Source organism: Monodon monoceros, unplaced genomic scaffold (genome assembly GCF_005190385.1).
Source record: "Monodon monoceros isolate NGI ecotype Baffin Bay Population unplaced genomic scaffold, NGI_Narwhal_1 Super_Scaffold_20, whole genome shotgun sequence".
Lineage (NCBI taxonomy): Eukaryota > Metazoa > Chordata > Mammalia > Artiodactyla > Monodontidae > Monodon > Monodon monoceros.
Window position 1 is genome coordinate 91,079,214 of NW_021703777.1, and position 22,858 is coordinate 91,102,071.

The window sequence follows — 22,858 nt, forward strand, 5'->3', positions numbered from 1 at the left end:
CTATTACTTGTGGGAATGGGACTGACAATTTATGCAGTCAGAGTGGATGTATTAACTCATTTTTAGATCAAGTGCAAATACAGTATCAGGCCAGGTATGATGAGCAGAATGGGCTGGAATCACACAGATTCAGTTTTAAGAATTGTTATGTGTGTGACTGAGTGTACATTATTTAATTTTTCAGAGGCACAGTTTCTAAAACTGAAGAATGGGCACAATAATGTACTTCAGATTTGTTATTATAAATAAGTAAAATAATGTGTATATAATATCTAGTAAAGTGAGAGGCATCAGTTACGTCAGCAATAAATGACTATGTGTTTGATTATATGTATGTGTATGTCACAAAATTTGGCCTTATTTTAAATCTTAATACTGACTTGATGCATGAAATTCATTCTTTCAAAGAATATATATTGAGTCTCAGATACTGTTTAGGTGCCAGAGACATAGCAGTGACCCAAATAGCCAAAGTCTCAACCTCATAGACTTTATATTCTAGTGAGAGGGAGGCAGATGATAGACAAGTACTAACACAGTGTGTGTGACAATGCTAATCAAGGTCCAGGAGCTGCAAGTGCTGTCGGGGCAAAGGTGGGAAGGACTGTAAATTTAGAAATATGTGATAAATTGTGGATTTTAGAGGGAATGGCCAACAGTGAAAAGATAAACTATGTGTAAAACATGGAGATGAGCAAAGGAGCTGTGTAGGTAACAGGAGGAGCACATTTCAGGAAGAGGGAAGAATTTGTGTAAAGCCTTTGAGTCGGGATATGCAAGGAGAAGAGCGTGGCTGAAGGAGAATGAGCAAGGATGACTATAGTAGGGAAAGGGGCAGAGGCGCAGCAGTGACTGGATCATACAGGACTTTGGAGACCATTTGGGGGGCTTTGCTTTGTACTCTGAGGAATATGAGAAAACTTTGGAAATTACCAGTAAAGGAGTGACAGGAATTGACTGAATGTTCCAGTTACTCTTTTAAGTATGTTTCCAGGAATCTCTATTTTAAAATTCCCACAATACCCAGTGAAGAAGTTGCTGTTCTTATTGCCACTGCTCAAGCAAGGAAATGGAGGCTCAGGGACGTTAGGTAATTGACTAAGGCCATGTGTTTAGTTTGTGGTTGAGCTGGGTTTCAAATCCAAGCAGATTCAGCCACACATCCTGCTTTATTTTTGGTTTTCTTCACTTTCAGTTGTGTCCATCCTATTCCTTGCTGTGTCTAGTCTACAAGTTTGTTCTGTAATAGTGTTTTATGTTAATTTCTTCTACTTTATAGTCTCTATTGTCAACCCATTTCCTCATTTTAGCACCTTATTGTGAAGGGCTTATTTATATATTTTAGATTAGAATCTTAACAAGTTCCAAACTTTAATTAAACACTCTTTAGGAAAGGTACAATTTTCTTTGGGTTGTCTTTTAGCTCTTCCAGACTATATTTTTTCTTGGTCCTTTTTATGTCATTTTTCTTTACTTTCTCTCTTCTTTCCTTCTCTCCCTCCATTTCTTCTTCTTCCTCCCTCCCTTCCTTCCTTCCTTCTTCTCTCCTTCTCTTCCTTCCTTCTTCCAACTTCCTAACTTTTTAAACTTCCTATCTCTTTTTTTTCTGATTTAATTAAGGTACTTCTCATGTTTTATGGCATTTGTCCTTCTATATTTTTGGTTATACACCTCTCTCCCCTTTTTCTCCTGTTTATTCATCCTAAGACAATGTCCAACTAATTTGATGTTGCTTACCCAACCAAAGAATGTCTCCAGCAACAAGCACTTAGAAGCTTATTAGAAATGCATCACACAAGCTTTGTGTTAAGATTTATATTTTTGCTGGATCCACAGGTGATTCATAGATACATAAATGTCTGAGAAGCATGTTTCCTGCATAGGATTTGTCAGCCATACTCACTGTCCACTGGCCTTTTAGGTAGAAGCTGTTTCTCAGATTAAGAGTTTCAGAAAAGTTCAATTTCAAAGATAAATCTGATAGCCATTATCAAAAAGAAATTTATCTGATGTCACCAATATAGCAGAGTAGACAACCCAGCCTCCATTCTCCTCAAAGATCAACAATGACACAGCTATCCATAAATGAAAATAATTCTTACAGAGCCCAAATATCCATTTTAAGCAACAGAGTGAGACAAAAAAAACTCTGAGAATAACCACACCAAAAGGGAAGGAAGAATGAAACAATAACAGATGTAGAAAATTCTGAAGACTCCACAAATAACTAATAGAAAAATTCAGTAAAGTTTTTGGGTATGAAATGAAAATACAAAAGTCAGATGCATTTCTATACACTAACAATGAACTATCTGAAAAAGATATAAAGATAATAGTTCCATTTACATTAGCATAAAAAACTATAAAAATTTAGGAATATATTTAACCAAAGAAATGAAAGATCTGTATACTGAATCCTATAAGACACTGATGAAGCAAACTGAAGGAGACACAAATAAATTAAAAGATATCCTAAGTACATGGGCCAGAAGAATTAATATTGTTCAAATGTACATAATACCCAAGCCATCTATAGATTCGATGCAATCTCTATAAAAATTCCAATGTAATTTTTCACAGAAATAGAAAAAAGAATACTAAAATTTTTATGGAATCACAAAAGACCCCAAATAACCAAAGCAATCCCGAGAAAGAAGAATAAAGCTGGAGGCAGCACACACTCTGATTTTAAACTATATTACAAAGCTGCAGTAATCAAAACAGTATGGCACTGGCATAAAAACAGACACATTGACCAGTGGAACAGATTTTAGAAATAAACCCATTCATACATACTGAACAAATATTGAGAAGGGAGACAAGACTACTCAATGGGGAAAGGATAGTCTCTAATAAATGGTTTGAGGAAAATTGATTATTCCCATGCAAAAGTATGAAATTGGACCACTGTCTTACACCATTCACAAAAGTTAACTCAAAATACATTAAGGACTTAAACATAAGACCTGAAGCCATAAAACTCTTATAAGAAAACATAAGGAAAAAGCTCCTTGATATTGTTCTTAGCAATAACTTTTGTATGTGACACCAAAAGCTCAATCCACAAAAGCTAAAATAAACAAGTGGGATTACATCAAACTAATAAGTACAACAAAAGAAACAACAATGTGACAAGGCAACCTATGGAATGTGTGAAAATATTTACAAATCATACATCTGATAAGGGATTAATATACAAATTATATAAGGAACTCATATAACTCAATATTTCATCAAATAATTGGATTAAAAAATGATAGGTGGGCTTCCCTGGTGGCACAGTGGTTGAGAGTCCACCTGCCAGTGCAGGGGACACGGGTTCGTGCCCCAGTCCGGGAGGATTCCCACATGCCATGGAGCAGCTGGGCCCCTGAGTCATGGCCGCTGAGCCTGTGCGTCCGGAGCCTGTGCTCCGCAGTGGGAGAGGCCACGGCAGTGAGAGGCCCGCGTACTGCAAATAAATAAATAAATAAATAAATGATAGGTTACCTGAATAGACATTTTTCCAAAGAAGTCATACAAGTTGTCAACAAGTATATGAAAAGGTGATAAACATCACTAATCTCAGGAAAATGCAAATCAAAACCACAACGAAATGTCACTTTACACCAGTTAGAAAAGACAAGTGACAATAAAAATTCACAAGGCTGTGGAGAAAAGGGAACACCTGAGCACTGTTGGTGGTAATGTAAATTAGTACAGTCAAGATGGAAAACACTATGGAGTTTCCTCAAAATCTTAAAAGTAAAACTACAAAATGATTCAGCAATCCTATGGATGGTATGTATCCCAGGGAAATGAAATAACAACAACAACAAAATGTTAATTATATGAGGTGAGGAATGCATTAAATAACCTTATTGTGGTAAATATTACTCAATATATACATGTTTCAAATCATCATATTGTACACCTTAAATTTACACAATGTTATATGTCCATTATATCTCAAAAAAACTAGGAAAACAATAAGAAATTTAACTAAAGGAGCCATGCTAAATAAAAGTGGGATCATTTTCTACCCCCATTCGCTCATTTTGTTCACATAGAAACATGAATTTTATGTTACACTCCACAGCTTGCACTAACTCTGGAATGCTTTTGGGTTTTGCTTCCCTATATCTTTTTTTTTCTTTTCTGGAAATGCATGTTTCAAAGATCCAATGAGCCGCAGTTAGTTCCTACCTCTCATTTTCCTTCTTATCCTGATTTTGTAAGTGGAAGTCACTAAATATTCTTAGAATGAGACGTATTAAAGGGAAGGAAGAATGCTATATTCTATCCTTCTCACAAAGTATATCCAGTAGTTCAGTCTCTGAGACAAGGGCAGAAAATGAAGGAAAAATAGCATCTCCTCCCCTCCTTTTAGCCCAGTGGGTTTACTCCATTTCTGATGGCAAACAATGCATTGGAAACCAGCTGTGCTTCTTAGGTCACTGCTATAATTAGAAAATCTTTCCAGATTCTGGCAAAATAAAACTCTGAGAATTAGTTTTCAGTGTTCTCATGAGATTCAGAGAAGTTAAAATACCTGCCTAAATTTCTAAGTGATATAGGCAAGAGCCAAAATGATTATACACATGTGCACACACACACACACACACACACCCCACAGACACACATACACACACAGAATGAGTTCCATCTCATGCCTTTATACTAACATGCTCTACATGATTTAAGCGAAATCTGAGGAATACCAACATGAGTACTGTCCAACGACATTAGTATCATTCTCCATTTCATATTTCACTGCTGTTTTTGCAGCTGATGTGGTGCCACATCTTCTAATTACATTCCCAGGTCTCAGTCACTGCGAATATCTATAGATCACCTTCTTTTCCTAAATCGTGGCCTCTGTGTGGTTAAAACTGCTGCCCTCTCCCTTAAGTCCCAGCTGTTTGGATCCTGCTGTGAGAGATTGTGAGCGACTGGGTGCTGGACAGCTGCAACGTCAAGTTAAAAAGAAAAGACCAGCACATGTCTTTGCTACTGAAATCCTTGGTTTGTTCACGTGTTGCATATGAGCACAGAGAATACGTATCTCTCGTTCCTAAAGATTTGAATGTCTTATTTTTATCTCATTTTGTGGGACCGTACACTTACAGAGTGTGGAGCAGCATTCATCTTATAAAGTCAGAAATGTTCTTGGTTTAATCTAAAATAATTTAATTGCATTCATTTTATGTAAATTTCTAAGCCAAATAAAATTATTCATAGATATGAGTCCAGTTCTGTGTTTTCTAGGCCACCATTACTTGCCTTTTGCATACAGTATCTTACTGTGAGTTCTGTAAGTCTTATAGATCTTGAAACATTCAAGGACTAGAAATTGCAGATGAGAACTTGGGAGGCATTATAACAGCTAAGTCATTATTTTACTTGGACAATTTAACTTAGTCAAACCAAATAGTAACATAAGATGAAACCCATGTGTATTCAATTGCCAAAATGTCTGTTTATTTTAAACAGCTTTTATTTCCTTTAATAACACTTCTGGAATATCACTTATAGCATATTCACTTTTTTAACTGCACTATTTTTAGTTTTGAATGTCCTGAAGATATTATAACTAATTAGTCCTCTGAGCATATTGATTAAATTCATTTACATTTCATAGATCTAAAGATCTAAAGAAAGAAAAAAATATTGGTGGAAGGTTATTTAAGAATACTGCACAGAGAAAATGAACAAAAATGAAAACAGTTAAAAATAATCAAATGCTCAATGTACACTGTTACTGCCAAACAATTTTAATACATTTTAGGAGAAATCATTCTGTTCTTAAAACTGTGCCTACAGATATTTTTCTCCCTTCAGTAATTATCTTTTATAGTCCCATCAATTTAACATGGTGAATATGTTAATATTACTAACTTATCCTAGGCTTGCCCATTATGCATGAACTATATCTAAAAGGGATCAGATCTGCAAAAATCTCATCCTCAGACCTTTTTATAAATTATGAAGTGTTATGGATCAATTCAACAAGCACTTAAGGTTAATTAATGAATCCAACAATGATGATGCAGTGGGAATTATATGCCAGGCATGTTTGTTAGACTCTAGAGAGTCAGAAATTAAATGTCCATTAATCTGAGCTCACTGACAACTGAATGAGATAAGAATGTTATGGTATTGAGGTAGCAAGGCATAAATATTTTTTATTGTGCATAAATCTGGGACTGTGAGACATACAAAGAGGTATTTATTTATTTATTTATTACCTATGGGTAGTTTACAATCCCAAAGGGTAAATTAAATTTGTGACTTATTTGAAGAAAATTGAATTTTCCTCCCTAGTAGATCCTCTCTCCCTACTGAAGGGGAAGAAAACCATATTTCCAAGACATAGTCAGTAAATTGGTGTCATTTTTGTTGTTTTGCCTCACAATGTCAGTATTTTTGAAGCTATTCTTAAAGAATAGATGGTAAATGGTTTAAAGGGGGAAAATCATATTAGTTTGCTGGCTTTGTTTTTTATGGGAAGACAATGATCTTACTGCATTTTGGTGTGGTTATCCGTCAGATAAATTTAATACCCTGTTGAAGAGCTCGTCTTTTTTTTTTTTTTTTTTTCCCCGCAGTACGCGGGCCTCTCGCTATTGTGGCTTCTCCCCTTGCGGAGCACAGGCTCCGGACGCGCAGGCTCAGCGGCCATGGCTCACGGGTCCAGCTGCTCCGCGGCATGTGGGATCCTCCCGGACCGGGTCACGAACCCGTGTCCCCTGTTTAGGTGGACTCTCAACCACTGCGCCACCAGGGAAGCCCGAAGAGCTCTTTCTTTAAAGGGGTTTGGTATTTCTGGTATCAATGATCAGCAAAAGATATGGGACTTCATTCACTTTCTATTGTTGTTGTGACAAATTACCACAAATTTTGTGGCCTAAAAAAACAGAAATTGATTATCTTAACTGTTCTAGAAGTACAATGTCAGAAATGGGTCTTAGTGAGCTAAAATCAACGTGTCAGCAGGGCTGCATTTCTTCTGAAAGTTTTAAGGGATATCTGGTCCTTGCTTTTTCCAATCTAGAGACGGCTGCCTTTCTTACTTTGTGGCCACTTCCTCCAACTTCAAAGCCAACAACACAGTATATTAAAATCTCTCTCTGACTCTGATTTCTTCTTCTGCCTCTCTCTTTTATTTTAAAGAATCTTCTTGTGATTACCTTGAGCCCACCTAGATAATACAGGATAATATCTTGATCTTTCAGTAAGTAAAGATTAGTAAAATTAATTACATTTGCAACTTAATTGTCCACTGCCTTGTAACCCAACATATTCAGAGGATCTAGGGATTAGGATACAAACATCTTTGGGAATCCTAATTCTGCCTACCACAATGGTTTGACCAAGAACTTCTGGGTTCCCTTCTCTTGGATATGAATTTCAACTGGTTTTGGCAGAATCTCAAGTACTCCTGTATAACCACCAGCAAAGGTAGTTATAGAGGTGTAGAGCATGATATATGAACCAGGTAAAAGGGTCCCTGTCTGGATCATGAAGTGAAGAGGAGCTAAACTTATCTTGATACTATCTTGAACTATTTACCTTTTTTTCATTCCTGAACCCTTAGGCAAAGCATTGTCTTCCTTCTTCCTCATAGTACTGGTCAAGTTTGCAGTTAGTAAGAGAACAATTATGAGTCCAAATTTGGGCCTTAAGAAGACAGCAGTACCTTGATGCCTAAGTGGTGTTTAGTTACCAAGGAATAGGTCATTCTTGGGGAATAATCTTTGAGACTATGAGTACCAACATTAATCTACAAGTGCCATTGTTCATCTCTTGTTGTTATTGGAGAAGGTTGGCTTGATTTTTATTATGGCATCTTTCTTTACATGGAGTAGTACAAAAACTGGGCAAATGTGATTTAAAAAACAACTAACTTAGTATAGAAAGCCCCATAAAGCAATGATTTCAAAGTACTGTGAAGTGAGGGTAAAGAAGCTTTGTGGCAAGAAAGATACTCAGTGTGGACATCTCTAATGTTTCTCTTTTCAGCTCTATTCATGGATATACTTACTTGATGCACTGACATGACTATCATGGTCATTGAGTCATTGTTCCCAACTCCTCACTTGATTCCCTATATTAGAATTGTGTATCCATGTCCTTTGTCATATGACTATGTAGTACTTCCTGGTGTGACAGAATGTGTGTTGCTGTCCTGTTGATGTTGGACTTGGCCATTTTACTTATTTTCACTGATGGCATGTGGATGGGATTGGCAGTATGGGGGATATGTACCTACACTTTAAGAGCCCCTGCATGTTTCTGATTATTTTCCTGGCTCCTGGACTTTCCATGAGACATATGTGCTCCAGCTAGCCTCTGGTCTGAAGAGAGTGAATGACATATGGAACAGACCTGAGCTCCACCCACACTCTGCAGCTCATCCCTTGCAGACATGTAGTCATATGAGCAAAAAAAAAAAAGTTTGTTTCATTAGTCACTGGGATTTTGAGGTTATTTGTTATGAACTATTATGAAAGGCCATATTCAATTGCTACAGTATCCAAAATTGTACTGAAAATTTTTGTTGACTGTATCATGTTGTTCTCAGTTACAAAAATCTAAATGAATCTCTTGACTCCACAGTTTTCCTCAAATTCCATATATAATCAGTCAACCGGGTCCAATAAATTAACCCTATTAAATTTCTCCATCATTTTTCTTTACTCACTGATCATATGTCACTGCTTTAGTTCACGTCAGCATTATTTCTCTCCTTGGTAATAGGAGAGGTAACAGCACCAGCATCTTAGATGCCTCCATCTCAAGCTTTCCAATCCATTCTTCACAATGATCTAGAGTAACTTTCGTAAAATGAGAGTCTAAGAGTGCCAGACTTCTGAATAGAATATGTAACTGTCTCTCTATTCCTTATACAATGAAGGGCAAATGCACTGTGGTGGCATGCTCAGCCCTTCATCATCTGATTTCTGCTTAGCTGACTACCATGTCATTCTCCCACCTATATCCTATGCCTGATATAAGTCCCTCAGAAGTCCAATCTGAAATGTCTTGGTATGTCATATATTAGTCTCAGTTTGGTCTATTTTTTTAGTCCCTCAGAAATCCAATCTGAAGTGTCTTGATATGTCATATATTAGTCTCAGTTTGGTCTATTTTTTTAAAGATAAAATTTCTTTGTTAGGAATGAATTGACTTCATGTTTTCATAATGATCAATTTGGCATGCTCTAAGACTCAGAGCTAACAGAAGTCCTTACATTAGTAAAATATTTCCTGACTTTCTCTCTCCAGGCAAAATCTGATGCTCCATTCTTGGCTCTTATAAACCCTTGCACAGACCATTACTATAGCACTTATATTATTGTATTAGAACAGACAGCATATCTATAGCCACTATAAAATAGTGAGCTGTTATTCTTTATGATCCTAGTCACCTAAACAGTGTCTAATAGATTGCTTTATGCATTCATTTTCTTATTCATTAAAAAAATGTTAATGAGGACTCTGTCTAATAGGTGATGGTTTAGGCACTGGGAATAAACAGTGAATGAAATGAACAACATATTTCTACTACTTCTGTAGCTACAGTGTGCAAGCACAGTATTAAACATATTACATATATTACCTGATTTACTTCTCTTAAACATTCTGAAAATTATATAGCACCCTTACTCCACATGTAAAGACACTAAAACTCAGAGTCATCCTCCCTTTGGCAACACATACACTAAAATTGGAACAATACAGAGAAGATTAACATGGCCCCTGTGCAAGGATGACATGCAAATTTGTGAAGCATTCCATATTTTTACTGTCATACAAGTGGAGTAAGTCACAAAGAGAAAAACAAATATTGTATATTAATGCATGTATGTGGAACCTGAAAAAATTGGTGTAGATGAACTTATTTACAAAGCAGAAATAGAGACACAGACATACAGAACAAACATATGGATACCAAGGGGGAAAGGGGGTGGTGGGATGAATTGGGAGATGGGAATTGACATATATACACTCTTGATACTATGTATAAAATAGATAACTAATGAAAACCTACTGCGTAGCTCAGGAAACTCTAGTCAGTGCTCTGTGGTGACCTAAATGAGAAGAACATCCACAAAAGAGGGGATATATGTATACATACAGCTAATTCACTTTGCTGTACAGTATAAACTAACACAATATTGTAAAACAACTATACTCCAATAAAATAAATAAATAAGTAAAAGCTTGAGTCTAAGAAGAGCTAGTGATGTGATTCCTCCATTTTTTTTTCCTCACCTAGTGTGGGCCGGTAATTGAGCTTTGTGGATGCTACAGTGACTGTGAAAGACACATTTCAATTATTTGTTGCTGTGTTACAACTCTAGGATACAGGGACTTAAACAGCCATTTTACCTTTACTCTCAATTTTGTGGGAAAGGAATTTGGACGGTTCATCTCTGATGCACATGGTGATAGTTATGGCTGGAAGATCCACTTCCAAATGGCTTCATCTCTCATGTTTGTTGCCTTGGTTCACCTTGCCAGCTCTCCTCTCCTCTCCTCTCCCTTCTTCTCCTCTCTTCTCCTCTCCTTTCTTCTCTTCTCCTCTCCTCTCCTCTCTTCTCTTCGTTCCTCTCCACTCCTCTCCTCTTCATTCCTCTCCTCTCCTCTCCTCTTTTTTCCTCTCCCTGCCTCTCTCTCTTTTTCATTCCTTCTTCCCCTCTTTCCCCCAACCCTCTTTCTCATCCCCTCTCCCTCACTCTCATTCTCTCCCTCTGAGGTTTCTCAAGCTCTAGGTCTCTCCCCACTGCTTGAACTTTTCAAAGCATGGTCATTTTTGACTACATAAATCATGTAAAACAGATTTATTTCTATCAGGCATGTCTCAACTTCAATGTTAAAACCTCAGAGAAGTCTTCCATGAACAACCAATCTAGGATAAGTCATCCACTATCAATTTTTTCATCCAGTATGAATTCTCTGCAAAACATTAATCAATATCTTATATATTTATTTATTTATTCCCCATAATTTCCATTTATTTATTCACTCATGTATTCAATAAATATTTATTGAGCACATACATATATCAACAGCTATTATAGACATTTAGCAAACATCAGTAGGAAAGAAAAAGAAAAGCCACTAAGATTCCTGATGGCATGGAATGTGTACTCCATAAGAGCAGGAATCTAGCCTGTCTTCCTCACCATTGTATATCCAGAGCCTAGAAAAATGCCTGACATGTAATATATGCTCAATAAACGTTTTTGATTGACCAAATGAGCAAAAGTGGGGCTGTTATAAAAGGGGACAGGAGGAATCTTAGAGTAGTATGAGAGACACAACCAGGGGAACTCATTATCATTTGAAGATCATGGGAGAGCTCCTTGCAGAGGTGATACTTAAGCTGAGAATCAGAAGATGGGTTGAAGTTAGTGACAATAGCAACATCAGTGGAGGCAGGACTTCACCAGAGTGATCTACATCCCAGTGATAGAAGTTAGATCTGAGATTCAAAGAAAAGTAGAGAATAATGGGAAGGAATATGCAATTTTCTCTTTTGGGGATTGAAGCTAGGATTTATATTAATTTTTATAGTAATTTTGAACTCTTAGCTCTTGAAACCATATATTATAATTATATACATAGAAAGATGGATTTTGTAACCTCCAGAGTACATTGACTTTTCAATGGTTGCTCTTGAAATTGATGCTCCCAAGTGCTAAACTTGTTTTTGAATTAAATTGAATATTTATTTCAAATTAAATATCTAGTAATCCTCTTTTTTGTTTGTTTGTTTTTTGCGGTACGCGGGCCTCTCACTGTTGTGGCTTCTCCCGTTGCGGAGCACAAGCTCCAGATGCACAGGCTCAGCAGCCATGGCTCACAGGCCTAGCCGTGAGCATGTAGCATCTTCCCGGACCGAGGCACGAACCCGTGTCCCCTGCACTGGCAGGCGGACTCTCAACCACTGCGCCACCAGGGAAGCCCTAGTAATCCTCTTTTAATCATAGATTCAAAATGTATTGGAATTTACTTAAGTAAATATTATTACCTGGAGGGTATGTGTTTCAAGCCCCTCTTTACCACCAAGCTTCTTTCATCAATTGTCTATTCATAGCTTCTTTATTTGATTCTCATAAGTCCTGCAAGGTCTCACTGACTCTAAGATTCCAACTTCCACCCTGTTCTTGGGATATCTCCTGTTTTAAAGATATGACAATTACTTCTACTCTGCTCTTTCAGGGTGATAGGGGAAAGTGCTGTTTCAAGATTTATCCCCATTTGGTTTTGCCTCACATAACATCTCACTACAGTAACTTTCAGTTTCAGAAATAAGTAAGTTCATCTATAAATTACAAAGCCACAAGGAAATATATAATATTTATAAATTTGATATGTACTCAAATATTGAGACACATTCATGAGAATGTTATTCTTCATACAATAATACACAAATCAAAAATTAAAACCAGAAGTTTAAACAAAATAAAACCATATGTTATGATGTGTGATCTCATCAGATCTGTGCCCCTCCACCATTAGGTGGAGTCACTAAACCTATTCTCCCGATGTTTCATTTTACAAGAGTCTTGTATTAAGGTAGCACTGGACTCTTACTGACCCCTCACTTCCCTGGAAGATAGTAATCTAGAAATTTAGGGAGTAGAAACTAGGTAGGCAGAGCTCAACATATTACCCATTCAGTTTTAATCTGGCCTCCAAGAAGCTTGTATTCTGGCCTGTTTTTGTCCCCAGTGGTTAAGTTTATTGGTAAAGGCTCCTTCCACGTGGAGGAAGCAGTGCTACCTGTGACAAGGTGAGCCCTGATCCTGGGGAGCTGCATTTTATTATCACACAGTGAGCTGTGCTCTCCATCAATTATATGAGTTATATTTTTATCTCCATAGGATAAACTTCTTCATATATCTCTTAACTGGTTCAGAATTTGAGTGGGAGATAGGAGACCCTTCAGATGTTAATATTGTAGGAACAATGTAGGAAGTAAATGGGAGCATATGTTACAAAAATGCACAGAACTGGGCTCCTTGTTCTTTTTTTGCCATTAAAAATTTTTTTGTTCTTGGGTAAATCATTTAAACTCCCTGAAACTCTGTTTTCAATCATTAAACTGAGGGGAATGGACTATATTAATGTTTTTCAGACCCTAAAGTACCTACCATCCCCAGAGAGGTAGAAGAGGGCTCAGTGGAGGAGAAGCAACTTTGGAGTTCCCACATCTGCTTTATCAAGGTCAGCTCTATTTCTAGAAAATATTGAGCTTCCCAGTAAGACTTTGCAATGAAATATTTGAAAACAATTCCATTAGATGATTTCCATTATTTCTTCCATCTCTGACACAGTGTTGCCACATGTAAAATGACCAGGCAATGACTTGGTATAACAGGAATTATGCAGGCTTGGACACAAAGATCAGCCTAAGTTTGGATCTTGACTGTAACATACACAATGACATTCGACAAGACACACAACAGAGTTCTTGGATGGATGGATGGATAGATAGATGTATAGACAGATAGATAGATAGATAGATACGCCATTGTTATTTTATGTGGGGAATTCCTGAAACCACAGAGAGTATTCAATAATTGCTAAGGCATTCTTACCCTCTCCCTTTCCATTTTTCAAAGGGAAAGCCTTTCAATAATAACATGAAATATTTATATGATGCTTTAAACCATTTTTACACATGGCCTTGTCTCATTTGCATCACATGATTCTCTAGTATAAGTCTACATTAATTTCCTCCTTTTTAAAGAGAGTAAACTAGCTCAGCAGTCTGCTCAAGGTCATGCAGCTACTAAATGGCAGGCTTAGGGTTTGAACCTGGTCTCTCCAATATTGAATCTGTCCTAGTGCCCGTGGACTAATAAGCCAGCTCTGAATGAGTCATAACATATTCAGTTTCACCTATCCTCATCACTTTTTATGGTTCAGATGACCAATGCGACTCCTGTAAAATGAAATTGGCAATTGTTTATGGCACTGGCAGTGGGTTGTTATGTCAGCTCATCTACTGAGGCAGCCATTGTGAAATAACGTGCGGTGACCCCTCAGTGTGAAGACTAGCACCTGTGTCATACTTGTCATTGTTCAGCATTAATATATGCCCTGCTACTCCTTCAATACACTTTCCAAGTATCCACCACAATGTATTTGTTCTCAAAGCGACTTGACTTCCAAGTTTGAAAAAATTGTATGCTGACTTCTGATGTTTAAACACGATGCTTGACTTTTCAATCCAGGTAAAATACTGTTGAAAACAAATAGCATTTCAAACAAGAATTTTGGATAGCCAAGCTGTTGTTATCTCTTAAAAGATGCTGCGTGGAGACAATTTTTGTTGACGTGGTTACAATAAGCCAAATTCCACAGAAAATATAACCCAATTCTATCATTTTTTCCCAATTTCTGTCCATGTAACAGTAACTATTTTCTAGGCTAAAAAGCAAAGCAAGCAATGGAGCTTTGCCTCTGTAATGATATTTTTACTGTAGGCCTGCTATGAATATAGTTCCTAAAGTTTCTTTGAACTTACCCCAAATTCCAACTAATTCCCTCACCCTTCTGACTCTTTCCATTCTACTTTCTCAAGCAACTCATGAAAAACAACTCATAAACAGATAAACAACAATAACAACAACAGCATAAACAACAATAACAACAACAGCAACAAACTCAGCAGTGCATATATACAGGGTTAGGAGGAAAATTAATGAGGATTATATACAACTTATTACCTTTTAAATGTGTGGTATTCATTGATGCCTCTCTTCCTTTCACAGCCCACATCTAGTCCTAAATCATGTACTGTCACCTTAACCTTAAAAGGATATCCAGAATTTGATCCAGTCTCATCACCTCCTCGTGATTGGCCACATCCCTTTTCACTGATTATTTCAGTCATTCCTAACTGACTTTTCTACATTTGTCTTTATCAACAAAGTCTCATCCCAACACAACAGCCCAGGTGATATGATGTAAACCAGATACTGTCTTTCTTTTGTTCTAAACCCTGCAGTGACTGCCCTTCTCACTCAATCTAATACCCCCAATTCTTACAATGAGCTATGAAGCCTTATAAATTCTGGCTTCTTGTTAGCTTTCTCCCCATTCTCTCCCTTGTTTCTTCTACTCCAGGCACACTGACCTCCTTGTTCTGCATACACACCAGGCCCAGGCATCTCCCACCAGGGGCCTTTTATTATAACTGCCTTTACTTGGAAAGCCCTTCTCTGAGATCTCAGGGCACCCCTGTCCTTCTTCTACAGGTCTTTAATTAAATGTTATCATTCTAGTGAGGATTTCTCTAACCATTCAAAAATAGCACGTTGGTACTCTTTATCCCCCATACCTACTTTATTTTTATTCTGAGTCCAGAATAACATGTAACATATTTTGCTCATTATTTTGTTTATTTCCTGCTTTTCCCATCTAGAAGGTTAGCTCCACAAAGACAGGACTGTAGCTTGTATTAGTCTGTGCTTTATCCTCAACCCCTAAACCAATGCCTGGTGCTTGCTGGGTATCTATTTGGTATTTATTGAATGAATAGCTCTCCCTTATATTTGCTCTGCAGATTGAGCCCTGATCAGTACAAAGAAACTGGGTCTCTGTCCTGCATCATCTGCAGGATCTAGTTTGGTCACATGATTTCTAGCAAGATTAGCTGTGTAACTTTGCACAAGCCAATCAGCTTTATTTCCCTTTTTTTCTTTAAATGAGAAAATTTACGTGCAAGTCACTAGTAACTGTGAAATTTAAGTGAGACAATGTGTATCAAAATAAGGTTTTAGGGACTTCCCTGGTGGCGCAGCGGTTGAGAGTCCGCCTGCCGATGCAGGGTACGCGGGTTCGTGCTCCGGTCCGGGAAGATCCCACATGCCGCGGAGCGGCTGGGCCCGTGAGCCATGGCCACTGAGTCTGCGCGTCCAGAGCCTGTGCTCCACAACGGGAGAGGCCTTCCAGAGGACACCTCCAGTTCCACAGGAGGTGGAACTGAGAAGTGGTGAAAGAAAAGAAACACATTTATTAAAATGAGAAAGATTAGCAAAAAATAACCTGACCCAAGTTCAAAACTCTTTCCATGCTACTTCACAGAATATCCAGTACTGAATTCATTTTCCACTTTGAAATCCCCTTTTATAACCACTGTAGCTTACGCATTCTCCTAGGTTATGATTACATGGGCTCTTCCAGAGTGTGCTTTGGGGATCTGCCTAATCCAATCTATGGGTAGGTTCTCTGATATTTCTCTCCTCTTTATGGAAGAGGAATCTAAGCCACAGGAAATTCAAATATCTTGCCTCAGGCCACACGGGTGGGATATGCAGGGCCAGAATCTTAATTCAAATGGTGAATTTCCAGAACTTATATTCTACCAGGAACATAGAGAGATGAGTAAGAAATTCCCCAGACACATAAACTAAGTATTTAGTGGAATGAAAATAGAATTAAATTGATAATTTTGATATAATTGTTATTGATGATTGGACTGCCCACTGCATATAATAAAAGTCTTGGAATTCAGTAGATTCTAAAAACAAAATGTTGGTTTAAGGAAGAATGGTTTGGTTTTAACACATAGCTTATCTGAAGTATTCATACTCCCTCCACCCAACCCCCCCCAAAAATAAAACCTTGTAGATATTTGATTATGTTTTACACTTTTTTGACAAAAATCATACATGTATGTTTATATATATATATATATATAAAGTTCATGAAAAAGCAAAATACATCACCCCTGTCACTTTGAAACAGAATTACATAGATTGTGAGCTGCAGTAAGAAAGAAGTGGGATATATTCCTTTTTGAGAAGCCACCTAAAGAAGAAGCACATTACATTTTTCTTCAGTTGCAAAGAAGTTTGGTATTTGTACCAAGATCTGCCAGCTATTGGTCTTCCTGATATTTCTATCCTTGCCCTCCATGTGTGACAGCAGCAGTGAGGAGAATGGAAGTTACTATAATGAATTTGCCTTCAAGAGATCTGCAATACTCCTTGCTGCTGATATTACAGCCAGGGGGCTGGATTCCTGGCTGTGAATTGGGTTCTTGGGTTTGTCCATAGGACACCAACACATAAAACTTGTAGGTACAAAGAGAATGGTGACACTTTATTAATTTTGCTTCCCTCAGAAGGAAGAGAGGTGGTACAGCAGCTTCTCCAGAAGAAAGTGCCTATGAAGAAAATCAAAATAAATCCAGAATAAAACTTTTAGACATCCAGAAAAATAATGGAATTTTTTTAGCCCCAAGATTCAAAAGAAAGAGCTCAAAGGTGTTTTGTTCTCTGCATACATTCAGTATATCTAATGAAGGATAAAATGTATTTAATGTGGGCATGTTACCTATGCCTGAATGTGCCTGTCTCTTAGTCTTGCTGTGTCACCATGGGTAAAATTTCTTCAGAAAATTCAGAAACAACCCACCAAAGAACTGGTAGTAAGTCAAGATAATAAAGTAATTGAGCCAAGAGCTCCCTCCCTCACCAATGATGAGGTGGAAGAATTTAGAGCTTACTTCAATGAGAAAATGTTCATCCTTCAAAAAGGTGGGAAAAGACCAGAAGGGGCAGAGTAGAGACTGGTTAATTGCATTAATCATGAAGAAGAAAAAAAGAAGATGAATAAAAAAGAAAAAAGAAATTGGGAAAAGCAAAAGGATCTCAAGCTCAATTGGTCTCTAACACTGATGAGGTACAGAAGATCAAGGATATTTCTATGCAGTTCTTGGATGGAAATGATGAGGAGGAGGAAGAAGGACTTGATGCTGATTTCTTTAAGGTGAAATGTGCTTGGGTTGGACCTTAAAGAGAATAAACATTACAGATGGAAGAACCTTCTAAATCCAGTGTCAAGAAAAAAGTGACCATAGCTACAGAAGCAAAAAAAAATTACTGGAGAGAAATATGTATGGTTTATATGTATGATTTTATATATAGAATGTATTGAATAAGTATATACATATATGTATATGTTTAGTACTTCCACTGCATATATAATATTGCCAAGAAATTTTTTTAAGTCACAAAAATTTATTATTTATTCAATTCACATTTACTTATATTACTTTCCTAGGGAACTTTATCTGTATAAATGACTTGATTCAAAATAACTTCCTAACTTCAGTGTAGTTACTGTGTGTAATGTCTGAAAATATCTCAAGGGAGTTGTTAAATTTCTATAATCAAAAATGTAAGTGCAGCATGAAGAGTACACATTTCATAGAAATATGGAGCTGAAAAAGAATCTTAATATATAGGTGGTCTCTTTTCGGCTGAAAGAATAGAGACACAGAAAGGTTAAGTGACCTCACCAGCATCACACAGAGTACGGATTCCCAAAGGAGTGCTCAGACCATGTCACTTCTCCATTAATTCTCCTGTGAATCATTTTATGGCTTGAAGACTCCCCATGCAATAAAAGTTTATTGCCCATGTGTCAGGAACTTTGCTAGGTGCTGGAGTAACAGCGATTTATGAGACATAGCCTGTGCCCTAAAGGATATCATAATCTAATGGTAAAGATAGGCAAAAAACATGGTATAGAGTCTAATAAGTAAAAGACATACAGAATAGGGACACATAATGCAGCCTAGAGAGGTCAGAGAAAAGGCTTTGGAAAGAGTGACCTCTAATCTGAATCTTAAAAGATAAGTAGAGGTAGAAGTTTTCCAGGTAGACTGGGGGAGTGGAGGAAGGAGGAGGCCTATGCCTAGGAAGGGATAGCTAGGCAAAGATAAACATAAGCAAAAGCAGTGTGATATATTGGGGAGGGATTGAGGTATAGAGAAAATATAAGCAATTCATTGCTGCTGGAGTATGAAAGGTATAAAGGAAGATAGCAGGAAGTAAGTCTGCATGAGTAGGTCCAAACCTTACAATGCCTGGTAAACCATATTTAGAAAATGTGGAGTAAAGGTAGGATTTTCAATAGAATTGTCACAGTTGGGTTTGTATTTACAGAACACTGAAACCAGCATAATCGAAAGACTGAAGAATGAAAGCAGAGAGATTAGCTAGGGAATTAGTGCAATAATCCAGTTTTGAGATTTGGGGGACATGACTAGGGCAGAAAGACTGATATGAAAGCAGAGGAGTGATAGACAGACAGATAGATATAGACAGATATAAATGGATATAATATACACATAATGTGAAATATGTCTTTATTTCATATATATATTGGATGTGAAATATTTAGGACTTGGTAAATAACTGAAAGTGGTGGCTGAAGGTAAAAGAAAAGTGAAAACGACAGCTAAGTTCTCGAGAGATGACAGAGTTAAGCAACTCAAATGGTACAGAATTAAGTGGAGATTTAATTGGCACATAGTCAATATATAGAGCTTGGGGTATATTCAGGTGAAGGAGTCCAGCAGAATTTAATGTAGATATATGAAGGTGACTTGAGCAATCCATATGAGTGTGATTAGCATGAAACTATGTAATTGGATGCCCTTGTCATGGGAAAGCATATGAGTAATAAGAGCATAATGGGTAGAGGAAAATGAGAGGGTAGACAAGACCAGAAAGGTATCTTCAAAGGTATGAAGAGGGCAGGAGAGAATGATGTTACAGAATCAAACAGAAACAGCATTTCAAGATGGAAGGAATTGCCAATTAAATACAGAATAAAGGTTAAGGAAGAAAATAATAAAAAATATGCATTGCATTTGAGAATTGATGTTATTGGTACCATGTAAGCCAAAAATTTACATAGATTTTTATGATTTATTTTGGAGGGAAGGGGAGGTGAGAAAATGAAGATAGAGACTGTTGCTGATTATTTTGAAATCGTGGATTAGAATGGCTTGAGAAGGATAAGAACTTGGGAGTAACGTGATTCAAGGATGAGATACTTAGGCTAAAAACTGTCTGAATAGAGAAGAGGTTGAAGATAGAAAAGCTACAGGGTGGATCACTGATGGTACAAGATTCCAAAAGAGTCAGGGATTAATGAGGTCAAAGACATTGATAGGGTCAGAGGTTGCCTAAGAATAGGAAGAGGGAACTCATTCTTTGGAATTACAGAAAAGGAAGTAAGTATAGATAGTAATGAAGTTGAGGAGCAGACAGAGGGGAGACAAGTTGAGAGAGACCATGCATAATAACTTTATTCTCCAAGCAAACCAAGGAATTGTCTAGTTACTATCTGTGTGATACTGACTTAATATTGCTGAGCTTCCATTAAGACGGAAGAAAAGAGAGGTCAAAGAATTGGTGGCCTCAGTACTTTAATTAGAAAGTTTAGTAAATGTGAGGGTGTGAGATTCTTGGAAGGACAAGATTTATTGGTCAGAGAGTAATCTTGCTTGATATTAAGATTTCTTTTATGCTGGTCTGCCTGATAAAAGAAGGGTCATGAAATGGTATAGGAAGAAAATAATGAAGCAGAGCATGGGTGAAGCCAGTAAATGGAGGAAGCCCAGGAATTTAGCACCTGGTTACTTGGATGGATTTTGTTCATAATTATTCATGTTTCCTAGATATATGGTGAAAATATCTAGGATAAAGAATGAAAATCTAAACCAGACATAGAACTCTTCAGTACAAGTTTGTTTGTGGAAAAGGGGTGATGCATAATTGGAATGGTAAAAGCCAGGTGGGATTATCCACAATGGGTTTGGTAAAACGAATATTCTCCATTGTTGAGTCCTGTAGAGGAAGTGATATCCTTAGGCAGATCCAGGATTAAGAGGATGCAAGGTAGTAGAGAAAAAAGGCCATGAAGAGGGTGAGGAAATAGGTAGATAAGCCTTCTTTTTCCAGAAAAAAAAAAAAAGTTGAAAGGATTCAGAAATGAAATCAGAATCAAAAGGAATCAGGCTACAGGAAATATAGAGAAATAAAAAAATGAGAAAAGCCCCAAGAAGAATGACAACTAATTTTGGTCACTCAAAAGAAGCAGAATAAACACTCACCCCAAATTTGGTTCAGATGTCAATCCTAATGATGTCATACATGCACGAAGAAGTTACGAAAGGTTTATTAGTCACACAGAGACTTTCTGGGAGAACAGGGGTGAGCTCTGAAACTGGTGCAAGAAGGGCTTGAGAGAACAGAGAAAAGAGACTAACTTGGGGTTTTAGGGTGGTTAGGGAATGAGGCTGTGGTGAGGACTCCCATGCACTAGCTGGAGCTTATGGGGTTTGATCTTCCCAGTGGCATCAAAGGAGAGAGAAAGTAGGCTTCCTTATCAGCTTTCCCAGATGTAGGGTAGAAGGAGATACCAGCAATCAAATATTAAATATGGAGCCAGACTCTGTTTACAAGAGGATTGCCTTTCCTTCAGTAATCAAGGACTATATGGATAAGACACATGGTTAGAAATGCAGAGTTAAGGTGTTTATACTCATTAAGCTTAAACTATTCACATATAGATTCTAGTGACCATGAGCATTGAAAACATGAGATTAAACTGTCAAAGGGCAAGCAGTCTAGGACTCAAGGAAAGATTTCCATCCCATAGGGACAGTGGAGCATTGAACCCAGAAACTAAAGACTGAATATACAAATCCAGCCAAAAGAAGAGACATAAGGTAAGATCCAGATGCCAATGTTCCTGTTGATCAGAAGTTCTTAAGTGTTCAGGAATTTGGCTGGACTAAGCCTGCAGGTGAATTTTATTATTGACTGCAGCTGAGAGATGCCAGAATCATGTCAAGTTTTCAAGATTTTACATCCTTGTTAGTAGAAAGGAAAATGATTCCTCTGAATCCATAAATGGCACATCTTACCTGTAGGAGACAACCAAGAGCCAAGACTATGGTTGGAATGAAGCCTAGAATTATCAAAGCTCAAAATTTAAGACGTCATGACAAGCTTATAAACCCACATGCTTTATCCTCTGGGTTAATTCAAAAAGGAAAAGGAAGAGATTTTTCAACTCTTTAGGTCAAGCAGCCTGTCTGAGAAGGCTTGAGAAGAGGATAAAGATTCTTACTGTGGCAAGACTATCTGGACACAATTGAAATTCTGCTATTCAAAGAGAGCCAAGGTAGTAACACAAGTGGATTTTAGTCTTATATTCAATTCCTTTTTAAAATTTTTATTTGTTATTAACTTTTATTGGCGTATAGCTGCTTTCCAATGTTGTATTAGTTTCTGCAGTACAGCAAAGTGAATCAAGTATGCCTATATATATATCCACTGTTTTTTAGATTTCCTTCCCATTTAGGTCACCACAGATCATTAAGTAGGGTTCCCTGTGCTAAACAATAAGTTCTCATTTCTTATGTATTTTATACACAGTAGTGTATATACGTCAATCCCAATCTCCCAATTCGTCCCATCCTCCTTTCCCCCCTTGGTAACCATAAGTTTGTTCTCTACTTCTGTGATTCTATTTCTGCTTTGTCAATAAGTTCATTTGTACCATTTTTCTAGATTCCACGTATAAGCAATATTACACAATATTTGTTTTTCTCTTTCTAACTTACTTCACTCTGTATGGCAATCTCTAGGTCCACCCACGTCTCTGCAAATGGAACTATTTCATTCCTTTTTATAGCTGAGTAATATTCTTTATTTCTTTTTTCAAAAGTCAACCTGATCCATTAAATTCCTGTCTTCATTTAGCAGTTCTCTCTCTAAACTGAAATCACAAAACATAGGAATATTTTCCAAATATATTTATGATATAGTTGAAAAGAATTCCCACCAGTAACACACTGTCAAAGATATCATCACTGAAACTGCTAAGTGTTATACAGAGTCATGGAATCTCAGAAATTTATTCAACATCCTGTTGTACACATTTGTATCTCAAATACTTCAGGTTTAAGCAGGTCCTTATTGACAGTAAATCTAATAATATTACTATATTTTGGAGTAAAAATGAATGATGACTAGGATGGCTTTTCAATA

At 37.1% G+C, this 22,858-nt stretch overlaps 1 non-coding gene and 1 pseudogene across 1 annotated transcript; both read left to right on the forward strand.

Annotated features, from left to right (window-relative positions):
• The first annotated feature begins 9,675 nt into the window (after positions 1 to 9,675).
• LOC114903316 lies at positions 9,676 to 9,785 on the forward strand. Its single transcript, XR_003795702.1, has one exon. It is a non-coding gene; the product is annotated as a U6 spliceosomal RNA (small nuclear RNA).
• Positions 9,786 to 16,312: 6,527 nt separating this feature from the next.
• LOC114902437 overlaps positions 16,313 to 22,858 on the forward strand; it is a 67,766-nt pseudogene continuing 61,220 nt past the window's right edge.